We start from the raw sequence: 24783 nt of genomic DNA, 5'->3' as shown, positions 1-24783 counted from the left end.
TACGGGGTTCTCTTCTCCCTCTGAGCTTCCCCCAGTGCCCAGCCTTGAGTCAAGGCAAAGTCCAGACCAGCCTCCAGGTGCCTTCCCAGCCCATCCACCCGTCTCAGCTTTGACCAGCCTCTCTTCTTCAACGCCCACCTCAACCCACAACTCGCCTCTTCCAGCACCGCATCCCTGTGGCTGAAAAACCCCCTCCCCTCACTCGTGAAGCCCTCCCCCGCCTCCTCTAGAATCCCTTCCCCAGCTTCAGGGCCTTGTAGCCTGAAGACTTGTATACAACTCCCAGGTTCTCCACCTAGACAAGTCGTTTCACCTCTCAGAACCTCAACTTTCTCGGCTTCAAAATGGGACCCCACCTCCCCATTCAGAGAGTATTGTGAGGCTGCAGTGGGATGAGCATGAGAGGGACTTGTAGCTAGTGATTTCGTGTCTGATTCTACTGTGCCGCTCAGCACCCCTCTTCATTTACATACAAACCAGTTCTTTGCTTTTCCTCCGTGAAATTCTCCTCCATGAGAGGTACCATCACTCCCCTCCCCACTCACACGAGAGGCACGATGGACCGGAGGCAAAGAAACACAGCAGGTGGTGGTGGGCAGAGCCCAAAGCATCCCACGGCCCACCTGTTGTTTGCCTTTGGAAAATGATAACGATGTCTTCTCCACAGACTTTCCTCTTGGGAGAATGTCATCAGGGCTGACGCTGGCATGACTTAATCAACCCCTGGGCTTTTCTGTGAGTGAGGACACTGAGGGCCAAGTTCCCTGAGAACAGGGGTAGAAGGACACAACTCTCTACCCCAACACAGGTGCTCAACCATGTTGACAAGGAGCGAGAGTGGAGGAAGGAGGGAGGGAGGAGCCAGTCTTCACTCACGCCCAAGACTTCAGGGCTCAGGTATAGTCTGAGAGTAGGGTGAGAGGTCAAGCGCAGACCGATACTAGGGCTGAGGTTAGAGTGAGGATAGTGTTTAAGATTCATCTCAAGGAAGGGATGAGAGTGGAACTGAACTTCAGATTTGTACTGGATTCAAGTCTGCATTCCAGTTAGAGTCCTAATTAAGGTGAACTCTAAACTGTACATTATGATCAGGTTATTGTTATTGGGTTAGGTTATTGTTAACAGTAAGACATGAGCTAAAATTCATCTTAAAGTTAGGTATGCCTGAAAGTTCTGGGACTTGCAGTAGGGGTCAGTGCTATGGCCAGGTGTTCTGGAGATGACAGACCTGGCAAGCAACCAGCTGGAGAGATAAGGCCAGCCAGGCCGTGTGTGCTAGATGAGACGTGAGGCCAGCACCATAGACAGCTCCAAGGAAAGCACCTTGGCACACAAGACACCTGAGACAGCCTAGTTGCCTTCCCCCACCATCCCTTCCATGACATCACAGCCTCTGAGTGCCCATGAGTGACCCCTGAGAAAGCCAAGATAGCACCATATTCTCCAGGGAGTTTGGGCCTCTCATCTTAAGGTCTTTGCCTTGCCTTCAGAATCTTTCTCATCTCCTCTATATCCCCCAGGCCCACAACCAAGATTCTAATTGGGAAATTTCTGGTTGAGGCCTTTACAAGATGATCGTTTTCCTAAAAATCAAAGTTTTTCAAATTCCACTCTTGACTGCCAGATTCACTCTACTTTGTATGACGTAACTCTTATTCTTCTGATCCTCCTTCCCCATGGGGAAATCAGGGAGACACCCAGGCCTGTTCCTCTCATCTCTCTCCTATCATCTTCCCCTCACCTCTTGAGCCCTGAGGAGTAGGATGCAGCACAGATGAGGTCCTCAGGATAGAGCACAGGTGAGGTCCTCAGGATGGAGCACAGGTGAGGCCCTCAGGATGGTGCTCAGGTGAGGATCTCAGGATGGAGCACAGGTGAGGTCCTCAGGATAGTACTCAGGTGAGGCCCTCAGGATGGTACTCAGGTGAGGATCTCAGGATGGAGCACAGGTGAGGATCTCAGGATGGAGCACAGGTGAGGTCCTCAGGATGGTACTCAGGTGAGGATCTCAGGATGGTACTCAGGTGAGGCCCTCAGGATGGTACTCAGGTGAGGCCCTCAGGATGGTGCTCAGGTGAGGATCTCAGGATGGTACTCAGGTGAAAACGCACAGTACTGGGTGGACAGTCACCCAGAGGCAGTGCCCCCAGCCTTCCCTGGGGGACTGAGAGCTGCTCTTCCCAGATTGTCTGCAGACACCCAGCACGAGCCGAGTAGACACAGGGCAGGGACCTGCTGAAGGGGACCTGCTGAAGGACACCAGCGCTGAACAGGCTCAGCCCCAGGCCCTGCGAGGTCTGAGAGAAGACTCCCAAGGTCTTCCCCTCAGGCTACCAACTCAGCCCCAGAGAACCGGTGGAAGGTCACCAACATGCACTGAGCACCCACTGTGTGCCAGACTACCTGCATTATCTCACCCAGTCGTCAAACGAGCCCAGTGTAGGTTTGTAGGTGTGGCCATTCCCTTTCTATCCATGAAGAGACTGAAAGTGAAAAGTGAAAGTGTTAGTCATGTCCAGCTCTTTGCAACCCCATGGACTGTAGCCCGCCAGGCTTCTCTGTCCATGGAATTCTCCAGGCAAGCATACTGGAGTAGGTTGCCATTCCTTCTCCAGGGGATCTTCCTGACTCAGGGATTGAACCCAGGTCTCCTGCATTGCAGACAGATTCTTTACCATCTGAGCCAGCAGGGAGCATCTGAAGCTTACTGGCAGATAGCAGACCCGGGATTTGAACCTAGGTCTGTCTTGCCCTAAGTCTGTTGGCCCAAGTGTATACTTTTGTCCACCACATCATGAACTCTGGTTATTAAAGTGGACTTGAAATCAACTTGGGAGGCTCTCTCAGCCTTCGTATCAGATGACATCACCACGTCACTGTGGCCTGGATCGCCACAGACATAGCCTTGTGTCCCCACTGTCCTAAAGGCTGGGAAGAGGGGCCTTGTGCCCCTCGAGGGCCCGGAAGACCCTGCAAGCTGCCTCCTGGAGGCCACAGGTCTGTGGGAGGCCAACCAGTTCTGCAGTCGTTTCCTCTGTTCCCTTCCCTCCACTCCCCAGCCCGCCCTCCCCCCACCACAGGGCATCTTCAGGTAGAGCCTGAAATGACCCCCTAAGGAGGGGAAATGGGAACATCTGCATCTTTGAGCCCCTGTGAGCCCTGGGGATCCGTCCACCCCACCCCTTGGAGGTCATAGGTGGGAGGAGGGGGGGATGCGGGGAAGCACTAGGGGCAAAGGTGTGCCTGGAGAAGAGGAGGCACCAGCCTGGGGAGGCCCTGGGGAGCTGCGAGCCGAGCCTGGCTCCCCTCCTGTCCTTCTGTAGTAATTAACAGGCCTTTGTTCCTGTCCCTGATCGCGTCTGGCAGAGCCTTAATCATCCTCTTCCCTGCAATGAGCAGCCTTCTCATTAGGGCCTTAAGAACCTCTATTATAAACATGTAAATGGAACTCAACGAGGAGGGAAATATTTGACTGCTCCAATTTCCTTTGTGCTGCTGCCAGCTTTGGGGTGCGCACGCCTGCGATTTCACTGCTCAGCAGCCCGGCGCCAGCATGCTGCCCCCACCGCCCTGTCACACCGCTCCATCTTCTCCTATCGGAATTTAATTACCTTCGCTGACGAATGTTTGGAGAACCTTTCTCCATCAATTGATTCTGAAGTCAGATTTTTATTCCGAGAGACTTAATGGCACTTGGGCTGTTGGGAGCCTAGAAACAGGTGGACCTGGGGCACAGGGAACTCTTTAACAATGAGGTTAGAAAGGGTCATCTCTGTTATTCCCCTGCCTCTGAGCAGGTTAATATCTCAGCCAGCCCACCTAGACAGGAGTCTCTCTTCTTTAAGGTCTACAGAGAAGTGATTCCTGAGACTCCTGCTGGTCTGAACTAGAAGTTCTTCCTGAATTCTGCCTGAACCTTTTTTCCTTTTCATTTTTGTTCTTGATGAAAATGGAAGAGCCATGTTAGATAGAAAGCCTGTCCACTGCCTGTGGGATAAGCTGATGGTATGTATGATCAGCACCCCTCCCAGGGTCATGATGGTGCTTCCCCATCACAGGCAGATCCAGTGCAGCTGTGGGTGAAGGGCCTGCTGAGCACGGAGAACCCTTCATGCTGAAGTCTTCATGTGCCTGAGTCCTCCATCCAGAGATATGGGAGATGCTCGTCCCTACCTGCCCTCCTCTAAATCCCTTTTCCAATCCAAACCTCCATTCTGTTCAGTCTTCAAAACACAAATCACTTCCCCTCCTCCACAAAGCTGTCCCACACCATTTCTCTCGCCACTAACTTCAGAGTTTGTTCATTTAATGATGTCACCTGTGTGATGGGTCCCTGTTAACTCTTAGCTGGTCATATGTTTCCCCTATCTAGATAAATTACTCCAAAGTACTTCTCCTTTAGGGTGGAAACTGTCCACACAGATCTGAGCACAGTGCCTGGAACAGAGTAACATCAATAAAACAGACTCAAAGACATAAATACCAGTCTTAAGGTTCAGTTCAGTTCAGTTGCTCAGTCATGTCCGACTCTTTGCAACCCCATGGACTGCAGCATACCAGGCTTCTCTGTCCATCACCAACTTCCAGAGCTTCCTCAAACTCATGTCCATTGAGTAGGTGATGCCATCCAACTATCCTCTGTCATCCCCTTCTCCTCCTCCTCCTGCCTTCAATCTTTCCCAGCATCAGGGTCTTTTCCAATGAGTCAGTTCTGGGCATCAGGTGGCCAAAGTATTGGAGTTTCAGCTTCAGCATCAGTCCTTCCAATGAATATTCAGGACTGATTTCCTTTAGGATTGACTGCTTTGATTTCTTTGCAGTCCAAGGGACTTTCAAGAGTCTTCTCGCAATATCACAGTTCAAAAGCATCAATTTTTCGGCACTCAGCTTTCTTTATAGTCCAATTCTCACATCCATACATGACTATTGGAAAGCTTCCATAAGCCTCTTATCCTTATTCGCCAGAAGGTAGACAGAATGAAAACCACAATCATAGAAAACTAACCAAACTGATCATATGGACCACAGCCTTGTCTAACTCAGTGAAACCATGAGCTATGCCATGTAGGGCCACCCAAGACGGGCGGGTCATGGTGGAGAGTTCTGACAAAACGTGGTCCACTGGAGAAGGGAATGGCAAACCACTTCAGCAGTCTTGCCTGGAGAACCCCATGAACAGTCTTACAAGTTACCAAAGGAGAAAGGCAGAGAGAGATAAATTAGGAGTATGAAATTAACAGATACACACCAATGAAAAAAAGAGAGAAAACTAGGTTGCTGGGGCTGGCTGGTAGGTAGTTTGGTAGGTTGGTACAGAGGTTAGAGGATGGCCAATTAATGGGGTGTGGGATGGGTTGCTGGAAAAGTAGTCTTGTTCGTTGATTGGTTGATTGGCCAATGAACTGATTTGCTGCGTTAGGGGAAGGTGGGAGAAGGGGCATGTCGATTATTATCTTACTGCCTCTTAGCTTCAGATGACTCTTCAACACCTGAAGAGTCATGGCTGGACTCTGTGAATGTTTCTCCTTTACCAGCTGGCTCTCCATTAATGTTTTTTTTTAATGTTTTAAAATTTTATGTACTTATTTTTGACAGCACTGGGTCTTCATTCCTAGCTGTGGCGAGCAGGGGCCTTCTCACTGCAGCGGCTTCCCTTGCTGTGGAGCACAGACTCTAGAGCGCGGGCTCAGTGGTTGTGGTGGATGGGCTTCGTTGCTCCGCAGCATGTGGGATCTTCCCAGATCGGGGATCGATCCCATGCCTCCCATTGGCAGGCAGATTCGCAACCCCTGGACCACCAGGGAAGTCCTCTGTTAAGCTTTGTTAGTAGCAAGAGCAGAGACACTGCAGGAAGAAGGGGCTTCCCTTCCAGGCCCCTGCAGTGAGGCATCGACAGCGTACCTTCCCTGAGCAACCCCAAAGGCAGCTTCCCAGGGAGTCCTGCCAGCATGGCACCTCGCCAAGTCTTCTGCCATCCCAGGGGCCTCGCCGTGACTCCCTTAGCCCAATGGTGACATCATCAGCCCTGGTTGCGTGTAGGTGGTGTAGGTGGGGGAGGCTCTTCCGGGTTGGTTCCTTCCTTCAACCTCTGCCTCAGCCCCAGAGGCAGTGGCCACTCCCCACAGCTGCTATTCCCATGTTTCTTTAGAGTAAGCAAATCAGTCTCCTATTAAAACAGACAGTAGGTAACCCTTAGTAAGTCAGCCCCTATTCCAGTCAGTAATTCTTTATACCAAGCCTTTCCTGTTCAATTACTGTGTAGCTTCTATCTTCAGATCGGACGGTGAGGTAATGGGTTGACTGGTGAGTTGGTTGATAGGCTGGTTAGTGGGGTGGTAGAATGGTGGGAGAGCAGCTGAGTTGGCAGACGGGTTGGTGGGTTTTCTGGTTGGTGGGTTGGTTGGTAGCTGCTTAGAGGGTTGCCAGGGTGGTGTAATGGCACCAGGTACAGTAGGTGATGTGCTGGCTGGTGGTTCCTGGATTGGTTAGTGAGGTGATGGCTTAATTGGCAAGTTGGCAGACTCTGGTGGCTGATGGGTTAGTTGGAGGGTTGGTGCTTTAGGACATGGGGTTAGCACCATGTCATAGGAAAGGACAAGACCAGAGGAAGCCCCTACAGTGAGCCTCAGCCTCTATTTCTGCCCCACCCGCTAGGGCCCATTCTGCCCCCCAAGCTGGAATCCTCACAGCTATGCCATGCCTACTGGACCACGCCCACTCACAGAAGCAGAGGCTGAGGAGGGGGCATCTGGGGAACGTGGAGAATGGCCCGAGAGGACAGGCTCAGGCTGGCCCTTTACCACGCTTGCCCTGCAGTCCCTGACAAGGCCTCCGAGGGACCACCTGACTACCCAGCACCTGTGGGTCCTTCCAGGAAGGGGATTAGAACGCCCTGTCCTTCAGGATGGATCTGTGCTTCTGCCCCATGAGATCTCCTGAGACGCTGACCCCAGGCACGGACTTCCTTTAGGTGCTGGACGACCCCCGGCCCCAGCAGCCTGGGAGTCTCTGCTGTTTCTTCCTCCTCCCTTCTGCCCACCAGGACCTCCGACCCCTGCCGGTCCCTGTCACCCTCCATCCTCAGCGCTCCCTCTGCCCCACAATCCCCCCACACCCCACCCTCCACCCACCCCACCCCCCCCCACCTGGCCTTGAGGCTTGGACTGGAACTCAAAAGGCCTTGGTTCCTCCTCACCACTCCCCAGCCACCTCTCTGGACCCCACCCTAGTGACTCTTAGGTGGTCTGGCCCACACCCCAGCCAGAGGCACCAAGACATTTCTAAATTTTCTTCTAATATTTTGAGAATCAGAGAAAAGGAGATTTCAGAAGGAAATTGCTTTCTCCCCTGCTCAGCCCAGATGGGCTATTTTTTTACTTGTCTTTTCCCCCACCACTTACAATCTCAATAAAAAATGAAATCATGTCTAAAGCTTTTCCCTGGGTCAGGGCCAGTCTCTAGCCTCCTGAGCCTGGGAGGCACCAGAGAAGGCCATGCCCCAGGGGGCAGAGGGCAGACACACCACTTCCAGTCCTGCGGAAGGGCTCTATTCTAGCCACCCACTGCCCCTGAGCCCAGAGCAAAGCCCTGGGAGCTGCAGGAGGAGGGTGCATGGGGTCGCTCACACAGCAGCAAAGAGTGGGCTGGGTTGGGGCAAAGATGTGAAGGGGAAGGTTCGCTGTGACTCCTGAAGTCCCCTCCCCAGCCCCATCTGTAACCTCACACTCAGACCTACCACTGCCCCTGCCGGCCCCCTTCCCTCCCTCCTGGCCTCAGGTCAGGAGCAAAGCCTCTGATTCCTCACATCACTTCAAGAGTGATGGCCACCTGAGCCAGGCTCTGAAGGCCAGTATCCAAGCCGGGAGGCCAAGGTCCAGCCCAGCTTGGAAAGTCACTTCCCCTCTCATGACCTCAGTCTTCTCCCCCAGCAGGGGCGTGGTGAACCCTGCACTGCCGGCTCAGAATTGAGGGCAGCCTTGATGCAGTGATGTGTGACCAGCACCTTGCAAAGTGACAGCCTCCTGTTGCTCAACCACGCAGGCCACGCGGCACACCACGCTGAATGTCTTAAACACTTGATCTTGTTTCGTGTTCAAAAGAACCCTAGAGGGATTTCCCTGATGGTCCAGAGGCTAAGACTCCACACTCCCAATTCCTGGTCAGGAACTATTAATAGATCCCACATCTGCAACTAAGAGTTCACAAGCCACAACTAAAGAATCTACATGTAGCAACTAAGACCCGGTGAAGCCAAATATTTAAAAATAAATATTGGAAGAAAAAAAATGAAGCCCACATCTGGATCTGTTATCTCATCAAAAGAAAAAGAATCAAGGCTCAGAGAGGCTAGGGAGCTGCCCAAGGCCACACAGCAGACGAGGTGAAGCATTAGACCTCAAGTCCCTGTTCTTAACCTTCACACGGTCTTGTCAAGTGCTATTTTGAGTTTCTTCATTGGAGCTTTGGAAGAACTATCATTCAAAGAAATAAGCAGAGAAGGACTTTTAAGCTATGCATGTAAGAAAGAGATACAGGGGTGGGAAGGACCTTCTAGAGTGTCACAAATGATAATAATAGTGGCTACCACTTACTGAGTACTTACTGTATGCAGACATTCTGCTGAATTTTTAGGTAATCTTAATCTTTACAACAACTCTGTGAGAAGCCTTATCCCCAATGTGCAGATGCTAACACTGAGGCACAGAGAAGTTACTTAACTTGTTTAGAGGTACGTAACTATTAGCAGTGACCTCTTACAGCCTCAGCAATGGCACCAAGGAAGTTGCTACCCCTACTGAGGCTCCCCTTCTGAGACCACAGGGTATGTTAGGGGCAGGAGGCTAAGGGTCAGGGTGAGACCCTCCAAACACGAGCCCACAGTGAGGGTGCCTTTGCCTCTGGTTTTCAGGCCAAAGCCCCCTTCTCTCTTGGTCACACCCCTGCCCAACCCCCAAGAGTCTAGTTTAGTTGTTCAAAGCTGCAGTGATGATGGAGGGAAGCTGTGGTTCAAGACTGAGAGACACGGGTACATCTGTGACCCATTGGCCAGCATCCCACCCCCCAGCCAAAGCCTCCTCATCGTCCCCTGAATGTCCCCCACCTCTGGCCCTCTGTGCCAATTGCTCAAGCCCATCTATCCCTTCTCCTGTCCCCTAACTTCAGATGCAGAGGTCACGCCAGCCCCAGTGATGGTAAGAGGGGGCCAAGGACAAATGGTCCATGATTTGATCCCGGAATGAGGCTGTGAAGCCCAAGACTGGCCAGCGGGGGCTTGGGAGGGGGAATTTATCAGGAGACAGCAGGCTGGTGATGAAATACACCAGGGCCAAGTGATCACCGGGCTGTGGCTGAGCAGATCAGATTGACTCTTAAAGAGGGCCTGTCAGGAGGGCTGGCAGGCAGGACCCTCCTCCGGCACAGGAGGTTTGTCACTTCAGCTTCCTCCCTCTGGGGAGTCCTGTCTCCTCTTGGCCCCTTCTCTCCAGGGAGAGCCAGCCCCACCCCACCCCCCACACACACATATGCGCACTCATCCCTAAGCAGTAATCTATGTACATCTTGCTGCCAAAAGAGTCTGAAGTAGTTTACAAGAATGCGTAAATAAGATTTAACGTACAAATGATTTATTTCATCAAAGCGAAAGAGTAGCGGGGCCCCATCTTCAGCCATGCCAGTGAGAAGGCAGGTCCAGAAGGGACTGAAGGAAGCAGGCAGCAGAGCCACAGAGCTAGAGGTGAAGATGCCAGAGACAGAGAGCCAGAGAGGTGCAGAAGAGGGACCAGGAGGAAGCACTGGTCCCCAGCCAGCCACCTCCTGGTGTCCTGAGCCGGCCCACCAGACACCACACGGACCTGGGAAGAACGTCCCTTTTCTGAATCTGAAAAGATCAGAAACAAGATTCAGGGAGAAGAAAAGTAGAATAACAAAGAGAGATCAAAGGGGCAGTTTTAGTACTCAGAAAATTCACAAACTTAGCTCTGGGCTTGGGGGCAGCCAAAGCAGAAAGGAAAACAGTGACAACCCCCGCAGGGACCCTGAAGATGAATACTCAGCACTAGAAAACAAACATGCCCACCCAATTTGTCCCTTACCACTCCCACAACACCTTGGACAGGCCTGACACACTGTGGGTTCTCCATAAATACACTGAGTAAGTGAATGAGTGAACATCAGTTTCTCAACACAGGCTAACGTTTTCCCAGTGCATAGGTCTAAGAGAAAAATTATTGTCTGTGGGCCATCCTAAGTGGGCCATGGAATACTCTTGGGGGGAATTCATTCATTCCTTCACTCACTCATTCACTCACTTGTTTACCCACTTACTTGTTCATTCATCCATTCACTTAAATCATTTATTCACTGACACATTTGTTCATTTATGCACTCATTCATTCACTCACACATTCATTCATTGAGACTCCACAACATTTATTGAGCCCTTCCTAGGGAGCACTACTCTGAGATGAATCTGTGAATGAAATATTAGTGTTTCCTGCCCTCAGGGAGCTTTTACTGTGTGAGCGTGGATAACTGAGTAACCAGCATGTTAGATGCTGGGGGGAAAATTCAAAGTACATTGTTGAGGGGTGGGGCTGAGTGACACTTGGGCAGAGACCTGAAGGAGGTGACAGTGAGCCAGGAGGACACCTGGGAAAGAAAAGGCACAGAGGCCCCGGGGAGCCTGCCGGCCTGTGTGCTCAGGCCGCTGGCACAGGTGAGCCAGGCACGGCCAGGTGGGCTCACAGCAGCTGTGCCGAGCACAGACTGCAGGGGACATGGGAGGGAGTGGAGACCAGGTGGAGGGGCATGGGCAGGGTGGCAGCTGACAGTCAAAGAGGCTGGATTTCAGCAGTACTGGGGGGCTTAGGGGGCAGGCACTCCTGATGGATCAGGTATGGGGGGTGAGGAAAGGAGGGGAGTGGGACGCCCCACCTGGCCCTCATGGAGGGAGGGGGAGTTTGGTGCCAGACACAGCAATTCCCCCAGGGGCTCACCTCAGCAGGCACCCTCAACCCCAGTCCCAACACAGAAATGAAGAGCTGGCCACCAGCCTGAGAAAGGACCACAGTCTGCCCAAAGTCCTCCTGAGAGTAACTGCTTCCATCCCAGCTCCACACTCTGCCAGGACCCCCCTGGCAGAGCACAGCGCATTCCTCTGTGACCTCAAGTGGACGAGATGAGACAGGCTGGGGGCTGGCCGGAGGGATGTGTGCTCCTGAACACCCACGCTGCTTCCTTTATCCACCTGCCTAGGCCTGGGAGGTGGGAAAAAACCAACGACACCTGGTCTAGGAGGAAAATGAAGAAAGAATAGATGAGGTAGAAATAGCAGCACTTGCTGTGTGCCAGGATCTGTGCCAGGCTCGGCCCTCATCCCCCATCCTGACAGCCACCCAGCCACACAGGGACAAGACTGTCATGCCAGCTGCAGCGCCCCTCCTCCCCCACACACACCCCAGGACACGTCTCCCTCGACCCCATGGGGCCCTGAGCCAGACGCTCCCTCCAGGCCTGGCCCCTCTGCCGGCGCCGCCTCTCCAGCTCACTTACTCAGAAGGGCGGCTTCTTGCGCAGACTCTGGAGTCCACGATGGCACGGCGGGCAAGCTGAAGGCAGCGTGGACATCTGTGATGACGCCCTGGGTCAGGCCAGCGTGGCCCAGCTCTCCGGGTCCTAGAGCCGGTGAGAAGCAGGGAGGAGGGAGCGGGATGCTGGCAGGCGAAGCAAGGATGAAATATTGATGCTCGCGTCCTGGTAAAGCAGAGAACGCCACTTGTCCATGAATAAAAGATGGGCCAGAGGAGCAGGCCGGGCAGCAGATTAATTAATCTAAGTGAGCGCTCTGCCTTGTGCCATGGGGGAGGGGGCGGCGGAGTAAAGAGCCCCGCAGTCCCGGGGAGGGGGGCCAGCAGAAGTCCTCTGTGCCAGGCAGGCAGCTGGTTTTAGCAAGGACACGAGCAGAGCATCCGTGCCAGGCCCAGATGGGCAGGAAGAGGGACAGAAGCAACCGGACCGTCCAGCACCGGCCTGGCCTCTCTGCCGCACACCCGCGGGGGACCATGAGAGAAGGCAGCTCCCAGGGCAGGTGTGGGGTCTCTGAGGTTGGTTGTGGGGGAGAACCTGGGACTCCTTGGTCTTTCCTGCTGCCTCAATTTCTTCCTCGGGGAAGGGAGGGAAAAGGTCAGAGGCAGGAGGTCTAAGATTTGGCAGAGAAAGTTGGGCCCAGGCTGGCATCGCTCCGAGAGAGGTGAGCAGGGATGGAGGACCGTGAGGTCCAAGGCCGGGGAAAGGGTTGGACGGTGCTATAGCTGTAACCGCCCTTGGAAATGCTAAACCCAAGATCCCCGCAGCTTCTTGCCTTCAACATAAGGTGGCAAATGTGTTCATGGAGAGAGAGGCTTACACCTTCTCTGAGGTGGCGGCGGTGGTTTTACCAAGGATGGTGCTCACGACCTCCTCTTGTATTTGTCTTCCTGTTTCAGTCCTCACCCCAGGGTCCTGCAGGAGAATGTTCCTTCCGGGATCTGAAGTGTCCTAACGACACCCCCAGGAGAAGCTCCCCAACCTGACGGTGGCTCCTTCCCCCACCCACCAGCCTCAGTGGAACCAGGGTGCCTCTTGCTGGGGTCGTCACCCTGGTCTGCTCTGTGTCTGCAGACAGCAGGACTGTCCCTGGAACTGTTCCCTGGGCAATTCATCATGAGCTGCCCGCTGACACCTCCTGTGCCCTGTCTCATATTTGTTATTTAAAATTTTTTTCACCTAGGTTTAGTCCTGTATCCTTCTGATCCCCATAGTGCCTCAAAGCTCTATACAGGCTCACCAGAGGCACATCACACAGATGTTAGAGTAAGTGAATGAACAACAACAGTCCAGCCACCTGCCCTCGTCCTGGTCTGATCTCCGTGCCTGGACCTCACACTCCTGCCTTTAAGACAGGAACTAGTCCTTACTGAGGGCACCTGTCTAAGTCAGCCCAGAACCAGGCAGGTGTTTTCCAAGCACCAAACCTTCCCCACCATGAGGCAGGGCACATCTCTCCCATTGGACAGATGGTAAAACTGAGGCTCAGTTCTTGGCAAGGTCATCCCACTGGCAAGTGGCAGAGCCAGGAATGGGCCCTGATCTCAGCCTAGGGTCCTTGCTTGTGTCTCCACATGCTGATGGTGAGATGCAGCAGGAACGCAGAGCAGAGGGGACTTCGCTTCACCGAGGGCCCCCCACCCTTTCCCTCCCCCTGCCCCACCCCCTTCCCCCGCCCCTGCAGCTGCTGAAGAGGGTGGGAGCTGGACGGAGCCCAAATGTCAAGGCTCTGGAACTGCTGGACATGTCCCATGGCCGAAAGCAGAGAGGAGACAGGTGGAGAAACCCCACCCCTCTCTCAGGACCCCCTGAATGATTCCCCAGGGTCTAACCACATCCACCCAGCTGCCAGAGCCTGGCTGCCAGATCCTGACACCTCACCACCACCTGGGCCTGGAGCTGAGGTTGGACCAGGGCTGGTGATCCTCATCAAACCGGAAATAATCACAGGTTCACAGGAATCTTGACAGGGGACGAAAAGTGGCAGAAGAGACCTGGGAGGCACATTCATTGTCACACTCATTTTACCAAGGAAACAGGGGCATCTAAGGGAGGGAATTTCTGGAGGGAAAAAAAAAAGTAGCTGGGAAGCCAGGAGCTTGCCATTTCTGTGGTCACAGTGCCACCTGCTGGCAGTATCTGGCCTGGCTTGTAGGGGCTGTTCTTGTGCTTCAGGAATAACTTCCAGATCACTGGCATTTTTTTCATTCATTCACAGATATTTATTCAGCACCTATCGTGCAACAGGCATTGTTTTAGGGGCTGAGTGAATAGTAGCGAACAAAACAGACGAAATTCCCTGCCCTTACAGTGCTTACATTCTAGTGGCAGAAACAGTAAACAAGGCCAACACATAAATATGTATTGTTCTTCAGTCGCTCAGTCGTGTCCGACTCTTTGCAACACCATGGACTGCAGTGCGCCAGGCTTCCCTGTCCATCACCGTCTCCTGGAGTTTACTCAAACTCACGTTCACTGAGTCAGTGGAAATATACACCATGCTAGAAGGGTGAGCATCAGGAGAAAAACAAATTAGAAGCAGGTAGGGAGTGCCCTGGAGATTACGATTTTAGATAGAGTGGTCAGACATGACCCCTCTGAGGCAGTAACATTTTGAGTAAAGTCTGGAAGGAGATGAGGAAAGAGCCATGTAGATTTCTGGGCACGAACATTCCAGACAAGTGCAGAGGCCACACTGAGCCTGCAGCGTCTGGGGAACAGAAAAGACCAGTGAGGATTAAGTAGAGTATGCAGAGAATGGTAGGAGGTGAGACCAGATTCTGCAGGAGCTTGGAGGCCATTGCAATGGCGTTGACCTCACGAAGTGGGCTTCATTGCAAGTGTTGAGCTTAGGAATGGCATGACCCAGTTTCGATTTTAAAAGGACCTCACTGGGCCCTGTGTGGAGTCAAGGGTGGAAACAGAGACACTGATGAGGAAGCCACTGCAACCTCCAACAGCAAGTGGCTCAGGGGTAGCTGAGGCAGTGGGAGGGGTGGCAGGATTAGCTGGTGGGAGAGAGAGAAGCACCACCTTTGACCCCAAGGTTTTGGCCTAAACTACAGAAAGAGTGGTATTGTCCTTACTGAGATGTGGGATTGGCCAGCTTGATGCGAGGAACTGGGAGCTTTGTTCGGAGCTTGTCCAGTCAGAATTGCCCATTAGACATCCAGGGAGAAGTTGGATAAGTGTCTTGAGCTCAAGGAAGAGCTCCTGCCTGGAGCTACAACAGAGTCATCAGCTCTTGCATGATATCAAAGTCACAAGACTAGATGAGATCTAAGAGAATAGAAAGAAAAGTGAGGGGCCAAGGTCTGAGCCCTGGACTAATGAGGTCAGGAAGATGCAGGGAAATGGAGAGAAGGCGACGAGGAGAGGGAACCTGAACTCTAGAATCCTGGGACCCAAGCCAAGAGAGAGGAAGGGGTGGGCTAATCCCCAAAAGGGCTGAGAAGGGTCTACTGGATTCAGAAAGGCAGAGGGCACTGATGACCTAGAGAAGAATGGTTCTGGAAACGCATGGAGACAAAGGAGTAAGTGCAAGAAAGAATGATGGGAGAGAAACCGGGGACAAGTGAAGACCATTCTCTTGCGGCCTTTTGTTGGAAAAGGGAGGAGAGAGCTGGGAAGGTAGCTGGAGTTTTTTAAGGTGGGAAAGAATAAGAACCTGCTTGGACGCTAGCAGGGGTGACCAGGGACAGAGAAAGAAGCCTGTTGCAAGAGACATAGGGAAGAATTATGGGAGCACTACTTTCCAACAGGTGAGAAGCGATGGTATCTGGTTGTTCATCCCACTGAGGTACCACTTCACACACCTCACCTTTCGGCTAAGACCCGAAAGACAGTAATGTGTATCAGTGAGGATGTGTGTAAGCAGCTCTTTGTGGGAAACTTCCCTCAGCAGGAAGCCCTTTGTCTTGTCATTTAGCAAAACTATATTGTAACTAACTTTAAAAAAGAATTTTTGGCTGCACTACACCGCATGTGGGATCTTAGTTCCCCAACCAGGGATCAAACCCACGCCCTCTGCATTGGAAGTACTGAGTCTTAACCACTGGACCACTGGGACACCCCTGTAACTAACTTTTAAACCAAGCACCCCTATGCTCTACTCATTTGCAACCCAAGAAGACTTTTCAGATCTTTTAGTCACTCTATGCCTTGCCTAACTTATTGGTTCTTTCTGTAGATCAAAGAAGAAGAAATGAAGAATAAGTAATTAACAGATGACAAGATCTCTCCCCTGGCTTCCCCTTCAGTGATCTCCTGAACTGTGGGACAAAATTGTGTGAACACAATAACATCTAGAGAAAGACCCCAAGGAGCTGACAAGCCTGCACACAGTGGAGAATGGTGACAACTCTGACCCCCAAATCGATGATTATCTAGATTACTTCCCTGTCTCCCTTTAAAAGCTTTTACAGCCAAGCAGAATCCTTGAAGGTGGTTTGCGGGGGGTGGTGGGGGGGGGGGTGTTCAGTCCACCATCTCGCCAGATTGCTGGCATTCTGATTAAAGGCAATTTTTTTTCATCTGTGAGTATTGATTTTGTAAGCAGTGAGCAACAGAACAGATCCAATTTGATAACATGTGGAGAAATTAAAATTCTTGTACATGGTTGGTGGGAATATAAAGTGATGCAGCTGCTTTGAAAACAGTTTGGCAATTCCTGAAAAAAGTTACATGTGGGTGATTCTAGTTAATAAAACTGTATTGTATATTCGGAAGTTGCTTAGAGAGTTGATCATAAAAGTTCTCATCATAAGAAAAGAAATTTCATAACAGTGCTTGGTGATGGGTGTTAACTAGACTTGTTGTGGTGATTATTTCCCAATATGTACAAGTATTGAGTCACTATGTCATATACTTGAAACTAACATAATGATATATATCAATTATATCTCAATAAAAAACAATTTTAAGTTAAACACAGAGCTACCGTATGACCCAACAATCCCCCTTAGGTGTACCAAGAGAAATAAAGACATATGGCCACAGAAAAATGAATACACAAAAGCTCATAGCAGCATTGCTCATAATAGCCAAAAAGTGGAAACCCAAATGTCCATCAACTAGTGAGTGAATAAACAAAGCATGGCACATCCATACAGTGGAATATTATCCGGTCATAAAAAGGAGTGAAGTACCGACACAGGCCTAACGTGGGTGAACCTTGACAACCTTATGCTCCGTGAAGAAAGCCAGACGTCAAAGCCAGAGATTGTATGGTTTCTGGCTCTATAACAGCCTATATTTCCGTCTATAACAGTCTATTTCTGGCTCTATAACTGGTGAATTTATGGACACGAGATTTTCCATAAAATAGATTAGTGGTTACCAGGGGGCTGGAGGAGGGCAGGGTAGAGTGGGCAGTAACTGCTAATGGGCATGGGATTTATTTGGGGGTGATGAAAATGTTCTGGAATTAGGTAGTGGTGATGGTTTCATATCCACTCTGTGGACATGCTAAAAATATATATAAGCATTGAATTTACACTTTAAAAGGGTGAAGGTTTTGTTTTGTGATTTTTTCCTCAATAATAGCTTTTTTAAAAACAGATCTTGTTGTGCAGAGTAGAAGGGCTGCTTTGGCCACAGAAAAGAGGCAGAGGACTCAGGTACTCATGCAGGTGGGTGGATGGGTGTGGCGGTAGGTGACCATGGACATTCTCCCATTGCGGCTTCTAGTTTCTCAGTGAGACAGGAGGTGAGGTCATCAGCTGAGAGTGAGGAGGTGGGCTCCAGGAAGAGCAAAGGTGTTAAATGAAGAGAGAGGGAAAATGGATGGATTCGGGACATTGCAGGGCAGTGCCGAGGTCCGGTGAGGGAAGCAGAGGAGCACTATGGGTGTTGGGGAGACGGGGGAGCCCCGGTAGTCTTGACAGTGTGGGGACCTGAGTCAGGGGCCCTGTGCTCCCCACATAACGTGGCTCTCCAGGTCCCTGAACACCCAGGTACACACATGGAGGTCTGCACCATCAAACCCTAAAGACGCCCACCCATCAGGCTTCATGATTTTCAATCCGTGTCTCTCACACCCTGGGTCTCATCCCTCTTCGGAAACCTAGCCTCAGAGACACTTGCACGTGGACACAAGATCTATGTACAGGATGTCTGCAGCAGCTTTGTTAGCAACAGTAAAAGACTGCAAACAGCCCGGATGTCCATTACTGGGGAAATGGTCAAATAAATTCTGGTCCATCTGTGCTATGAAAGCTCTGCAGTAATAGACGCTGGAGGGGCCTGTGTGTTTGACAGGGAAGGAAGCAAAGAGGCAACATCGCTAGGTGGGAAACAGTTGCAGAACAATGAGTGTAATATTATGTAATTTTCTTTCCTTTTTTTAAAAACAAAAGCGGTATTTATAAGTGTATACATAGGTTATTAAAAGATATAAAAGATCTAGAAAGGATGCAATTTACATTGTTAATGGTGTGTAATCTTGAGGGGTAGGTTTTGGGAAAAGAGTTGAGGAAGGTTTCAGGGATTGAAAGGGTTTTAGAGGGGGGCCTAGATGCTTTTGTAATTTAAAAGGGAAAGATCTGGGACTACCCTGGTGGTCCAATGGCCAAGACTCCACACTCCCAATGCAGGGGTCTCCAGGTTCAATTTCTGGTCAGGGAACTAGAACCCACGGGCCACAACTAAGGATCCCTCAGGCCGCAACAAAGACTGAAGATCCCAGGTGCTGGAACTAAGACCCAGAACAGCCAAACAAATAGATAAAAATATCAAAAATAAGTCAAAATAGAAAGGAAAGAACAGCCGAGCCCTCCACCCCATCCCTGACTCCATTCTCGCTCTGGGCCAGAGAGTGCTGTGAGGCCAGCAACCCCCAGTCCAGTCAACTATGCCCCGCTTGCCCCTGGAGGCAGACACCGGGCCTGGCCAGAGCACAGTGGGTCTGGGCCAGCCTTCCCTCTGCCCGGCCATCCCACCTCCAGCTCCCAGCCTCCCCCTGCCTCCCCACACCACACAACTGTTCCCCTCCAGCTACTTCCCGGGGGCTAGGTACAAAAGGCCATGGGAGAAGCTGCCACAATGATAATACCAGGCACTTACATAGCACTCAACTGTGTACACAGGCTCTGTTCTAAACACTTCATAAATGAACTCCCAACAACCCGACGGGTTCCATACGCTGATATTACTATTTTCACTTTGTAGCAGATTTTTAAACACAAACCAGAAGAACCAGGAAAGACTAAGTCCCTTGCCCCAGGTGTTATGGCCCACTGACCTGAGAGAGATGCCCCCCCTGGCAGGGTCCAAGCCAGTCTCCTCCTCCGGCTTCCCTCCCCCACAGCTCAGGTCCCGTGAGCAGGCTGTGTACCTTCCAGGGTGAGGCTAGGGTTTCCTCTTCCCAGAACCCCGCCCTGTACACATCTGGCACACAGGAAGCCCTCACTGCGTTTGTTGAATTAATTGCTCTGTCCTCCCATCCCCCACTCCACCGTGGCCCCGTGGGCTGTGCTTTTCCTTCTGGGCCTTGAGTGTGTGTGTGTGTGTGTGTGTGTGTGTGTGTTAGTCGCTCAGATGTTTCCCACTCTTTGTGAAGCCATAGACTATAGTCGACCAGGCTCCTCTGTCCATGGGATTTCCCAGGCAAGAATACTGGAGTGAGTTGCCATGCCCTTCTCCAGGGGGATCTTCCCGAGCCAGGGATCAAACCCGGGTCTCCTGCATTGCAGGCAGATATTTTTACCATTGGTTTCCTCATCTATAAAGTGAAGGGATGCACTCAATGGCGTCCGACACGACTTCAGGACCAGAATTAAGGTAAAGCCAGTGCTCATCCCGGCAGGGTAGCTGTCAGTGATGGGACACTGAGGGCCGAGGTGGGAAGTAGAAGCGCTTCCTGGACACCAGCCCTCCTGGGCCTTCAGAACCTGGGAATGTGGTCTCACCCACCCACAAGTATAGACACCTCACCCAATGTTGCCCAGTCGACACAGCTCCAGAAAACGGCAGCCCACACCCTGCTCCATGGGCTCCGCAGGGGACACCCTGCCCAGTTTTGTGGAAGGTGAGGAGCTGCTGTCCCCGAGTCAAAAGTCCTGGCAGCCAGGCAGCCTGCCGTAGGTGGAGGAGAGCACACGGCACGTGAGCGGCACGTGCTGGCTGCATGCAGCACCTCTGGCCAGGTGAGCCGGGCTGGAACTCACAGACGTGGGGGAGGGGACCGAGCCGTCTCCAGTCTCCTGGGGCTGTGGAAGCCCAGGGCGGCCCTCCTACAGTCCTTGTGCATCCAGCCGGCAAGCGCCAGGACGACAACCTGGGGGACAGAGAGCCCATTGAGGGAGGCCGGAGGGGCCCCGGTGCTGCTGTGTGCAGGCGCTTTGGCACGTCCGCTCAGAGTGCCCCGCAGGAACTGGCCACCTCATTCCTCAACTGAGGAGCCTGAGGCCTAGAGAGGCCAGAGGCAGGGCCTGGATCACCAGCTGGGACTGAAGTCAACTCCCGGGTCCAAACCCCATGCCCCTCCTCCTACCATCACTCCTGAGTGAGCCAGGATCCTGAGCCGGGACTCGGATGCAGCCGCCGGCCCTGTCCACCCCAGCCCTGGGCTTCCAGCCTCAGCCTGGAACCGACCCTTGATCTGAGTGGCCTCAGATCTGTGATCCAATGGGTCCTGGGCTCGATTCCACCATGGATTCACTGTCAGCACCTGAGCTCCCAGACAGTACATCCCCCGAAACCCCCACTGCCCCCCATCATTCGTAACTGCTCCATACTTCTTAACAGAGCCTCCCAGTTCCATCACTCAGGGTCACAGAGCCAGACAACGGCAGGCCTCAGCCCTCTCAAGAGGTCCGGGTAGACCATCAGAAATAAACAGGGGACTTCCCTGGTGGTCCAATGGTTAAGAACCTGCCTGCCAAAGCAGGAGACATAGGTTCGATCCCTGGTCCAGGAAGATCCCACATGCTGCAGAGCGACTAAGCCTGTGCACCACAACTACTGAGCCTGTGCTCCAGAGCCTGTTCCACAACTAGAGAAAGCCCACGCAGCAACAAAGACCCCGCGCAGAGAAAATAAATAAATCTTTTTTTTTTTTTTTTTTTAATGTAACAAACTGGGGAAGGAGGGTGGCTCTGCTTCCTCCATGCACAAGAGGTAACTCTCTGAGTGTTTCCTTTTCCCTTCCCTGGGATAGATTTTTAAACTCTCCAGGGAATAGCTGGGCCCTGACACTCTCTCAAGGTACCATGGAGGTCTATGGTCCCAGGGACAACTCCAGGCTACAGGTGGACCCATAACCAAGGTGAGAACCCCAGGTAAGCTCTCCCTATGCCCATTCATGCCACACAACCACACCGAGACATGGCCACTCAGTCTACAAAGTGCCCTGGCGCCCCCTCCTCCACCCATCCACCCTAGTCCTGGGCTGCACACAGGTGGCCCCCACCCCCAATAGTGCCAACTCAGAGGACTCAACAGATACCTAACGGCGAGCAGCCCTTCCCCACCGCCTGCCTGGAGCCTGCTCCTGGGCCAGAAGCCAGACAGATTTTCCTGGAACTTCTGTGGCCTCCGGCACCAACATACGGAGAAACCTGGGGGAAGAAAGGTCAGAATAGAAACAGGCAGAACAAGCAGGGGCTGTGGGGCGGAGGGAGGTACCGTGTGGATCATCCCTGCCCACCCCCAGCCCTGTCTCTGCCACTTGCTGCTTCCCTGCGCAGGCACATGAAAGCTCCTACCCACCCCTCCCCAGAACAGACACCCAAGTCAGGGAGACAGAACTGCATCCAGGTTACATTAAACCAAGTAGAGGATGGTACCTTGGCACAGACGAAGGCCTCATCTCAGACACTGTGAATCCAGGAGGACTTCCTGAAGGAAGTGCTTTCTAACGCCTCGAGGGAAAGACTGCTCCAAAGAAAAAGTTTGTGCAAAGGCCCTGAGGCCATAGAAAGTGTGGTGAGGACTGAGGAGAGATGGAAGGCTCTGCATACAGCTGGCAGCTAGAGCAGCCCTGCTCCACACTGGCAGCCAGCGGCTTGCTTGTTCTGCTTCTTAGACATCCGCAGGAATGCACCCAGCCTCCCACTGGCCCAAAATATGAGCATATTTTGGAAAATCTCTTGTCACAGTCTTCAGCCCAGCCTGAGACTCCTCTGACCTCCGGCATCCTCTCTGAGGCCACTGCTGGGTGGGACCTTGATCCTCATCCCTCCAGGAGTTCCTGACTCATCCTGGAAAAAGCTAAAAAGCCCAGTCTTCTCAAGAATCGGTCTGGCTCTGGGGGGAGGGCAGCCATGACCCCAGCTCCAGGACATACAGACAGTGGAGGGGGGCAGGGAGCAAGTTAGAGACAGGAGAAGACGCAGAAACACAGACCGGGGCACAGAGACTGATGGGAAGAGAGACGGGAGGTGCTGACCACAGACACAGAGATGACAGCCCAAGGGAGCAGGACAGATATACAGCAGGCAGCGACGGCTCACGTAAGCCAGAAACAAAGGGACACTCTTAGGTACACAGGAAAAGCTGCCAAAGACAGCCAAGCACCACAAAGTCAGCTGATCAGCTGATCTGGAGGCAGCCTATGGGCCTCAGAAGAGGTTGGGTGGGGTGTCAGAAGGCAGCTCCCAATTCCGGGATGGGTCCACTGACTGCACTTGCAGAATAGACCATGAGGGGGAGGTGTTGCTCCAGCCACTGCCCTTCAGCCAGGAGCCTGGCCTCCCCAAAGACAAAGGCAAACTCCTTCCATCAGAAGCAGCAGAGGTGGGCCCAGGCTCACTGAAGGGGTAAGAGACACGGATGAGGGAACCTAGAGCATTCACACCTGGCCTGGAGACCCCGCCTCATCCCAGCATCTCCTCAGACCCGCCCCTTCCCTCCACATTCCCCATCACCAGCCTCATTCTACCTTTCCGGTCTCCTGCCTTGCAGGCCCAGAGCATAGAAGGGCAGAGCCAGGAGGGGCTGGCCACCTTCTCTGCCCTTTCTGTAAAGGACATGACAGCCACTAGGTCTGAGGACTGCCCTTGGATCCTGCCACAGGACCCGGTCCCTTCCTTCACATCTTCCCTTGAAGGCTCTTGGATTCAGAGCATTCCTCACAAAAGCACAGAGGTCTTGGCTGAGCCAACACTTTCCAGCAGACTGCAGTGCTGAAAACACAACTGCAAGCTTGGGCCACATTAATAGAACATAATGTCCAGTGGAGGACAGCAGTCAGCAGCGATGAAGTCCAGGCCTCTGGTCACTTCTCTTGAAGGGACGTCAGCAAACCAACGTGACCCAGGAGGAAGACCACTGTGAAAACATGCTACACATTCAAGATCCATCAGGGAGCATCAACACCACGTCAAACACTTGATATATTAAGTGTTATATATTAAGTGACATATTAAGTGTTTATTATATCTTTACAGCAACTTGCATCATCATATCCACTTTACAGACAGGAAAACTCAGAAAAGCTCTTCTTCCAATGACTATCCTGTGTGTGTGTGTGTGTGAGTGTGAGTGTGCTCAGTCGTGTGCAACTCTTTGCAACCCCATGGACTGCAGACTGCCAGGCTCCTCTGTCCATGGAATTTCCCAGGCAAGAATACTGGAGTGGTTGCCATTTCCTCCTCCAGGGGATCTTCCCGACCCAGGGATCAAACCCTCAACTCGTGCGTCTCCTGTGTCTCCTTCATTAGCAGACAGATTCTTTACCACCAGCACCCCTATCCTGTAGGTGTGGTATTTCTCAAAGCTCCATTTCCGGCCTCTCTTCTCCTTCATACATATTTCCTGAGTGGTCACATTTGATCCCATGACCTAGACTTTGTTCTCAAGTTAAGTCGTTTACCAAGATCATTCTCCCAGATTCCAGATCAGTCTATCCACTGGCCTTCTCATCTCCTCCTGGATGTCTTCAGGGACCTAGCCTTCTACGTGCCCAACGCTGACTCCTGATCTTCGTGGTCTGTTCTCCTGAGTCCAGCGCTGTAGGGCAGCCAAGCTCCCTGCCTCAGTGGGCCAGCAGAGGGTGTCTACAGGTTAGCCAAGGCCTTGTGAGGGCGAGGGAGGTTCACGCTGGAGTACTGCTGAGCACCAGTGAGCACTGCAGTCTCTTTCCTCCCCTTCAACCCCGCCCACCCCATGGTCCTCCTTTGGTCGCTGCGGTCTCTCTTCCCTCCATCTCTGGGGAAATGGAAAACAGCCTTGCGAGTGAGGGATGGAAGGGGATTTTGAGCACAAGCGGGAGAGGGGGAAGGAAACGCACCACAGGGAAACACCGGACCCTTTGTTGGAGCGATTCTGTCCCACAGCCATCTGGGGCTGGGGTTTGGCCCAGCAGGAGCAGCAAAAGGGCAAAGTGGTAAGAGAATTTACAGTGAGAAAGTTGTTGTGCAGTCACTCAGTCATGTCTGATTCTCTGCGACCCCATGGACTGCAGCACGCCAGGTTCCTCCGTCCTTCACTGTCTCCTGGAGTTTGCTCAGACTCATGGCGATTGAGTCCGTGATGCCATCCAACCATCTCCTCTGTCGTCCCCTTCTCCTCTTGCCCAGTGAGCAAGAGGATGATAGAAATAATGTCATCCAAGCAGACTAGAAAGGAAAATGCAGACAAGGGAGAATTGAGGAGACAGAGTTCTAATGACATCAAAAAAAAAAAAAACCCTCTTGTGGAAGGAGCTGATAGCAGGCCAGACGGGATGGCTGCAAGGTCACACAGTCTTAGTACAGAAGGGCTTGGAGAGAGAGGGAGGGAGCAGGGCGGGGCTATTGAGCCCGGGCAGGATGGGGGCCGTTCCCACTGGAGATCCTGGATGCTCTGGGTTTTCCCAAGCCACTGCCCCAGTCAGAAGAGGCAGGGAGGGGCTGGGATAGAGCAAAGCTGGCTGATGGGAGGGACCCAGGGGACTGGAGACCTCTGGCATCATGACAGGCCCTCAGGTTCAGGGTCTAGGAGCCTGAGTTAGGAAGTGGAGTGGGCTGGGCTGTCTAGTCCGGAAGCAGGCTGTTGCAGACCCAGCTGTGGGTAAGAGAGAGACAGAGGTAGAGACCAGTCAGTTTTCCTGGGGAGGGGCTGGGTCACTTAACACAGCAAGTGTCAGAGAGTCGGGAGGGAGAAGGGCCAGGCACGGATGGGAGGTGGGGGTCCAGACTCCACACGGGGCAACCTCCAGGTGGATGTCAGGGGAGAGGCCCTCCAGGATGAATCACATGGGTGTAGCGGGTGCCCTTTCTG

General features: G+C 52.5%; 2 long non-coding RNA genes across 3 annotated transcripts; both read right to left on the bottom strand.

Moving 5' to 3' along the window:
* Window positions 1-9601: 9601 nt before the first annotated feature.
* Window positions 9602-11931, bottom strand: LOC147357589 (uncharacterized). Its single transcript, XR_015141984.1, has 3 exons — window positions 11551-11931; window positions 10995-11288; window positions 9602-9877 (listed from the first exon to the last, which is right to left on the bottom strand). It is a non-coding gene; the product is annotated as an uncharacterized LOC147357589 (long non-coding RNA).
* A 1850-nt stretch (window positions 11932-13781) lies between these two features.
* On the bottom strand, window positions 13782-22851 carry LOC147357588 (uncharacterized). Of its 2 annotated transcripts, XR_015141976.1 has the most exons (4): window positions 21369-22851; window positions 21029-21140; window positions 19516-19858; window positions 13782-14084 (listed from the first exon to the last, which is right to left on the bottom strand). It is a non-coding gene; the product is annotated as an uncharacterized LOC147357588 (long non-coding RNA). The 2 variants fall into 2 exon arrangements; XR_015141977.1 differs by lacking the exon at window positions 19516-19858.
* Between the last annotated feature and the right edge of the window lie 1932 nt (window positions 22852-24783).

The sequence above is a fragment of the Bos grunniens genome, chromosome 15, assembly GCF_055505025.1.
Source record: "Bos grunniens cultivar Pamir isolate PY7600 chromosome 15, Bosgru_T2T1.0, whole genome shotgun sequence".
NCBI lineage: Eukaryota > Metazoa > Chordata > Mammalia > Artiodactyla > Bovidae > Bos > Bos grunniens.
The sequence above is the reverse complement of the archived record's forward strand: the minus strand, read 5'-3'. Positions and strand labels throughout refer to the sequence as shown.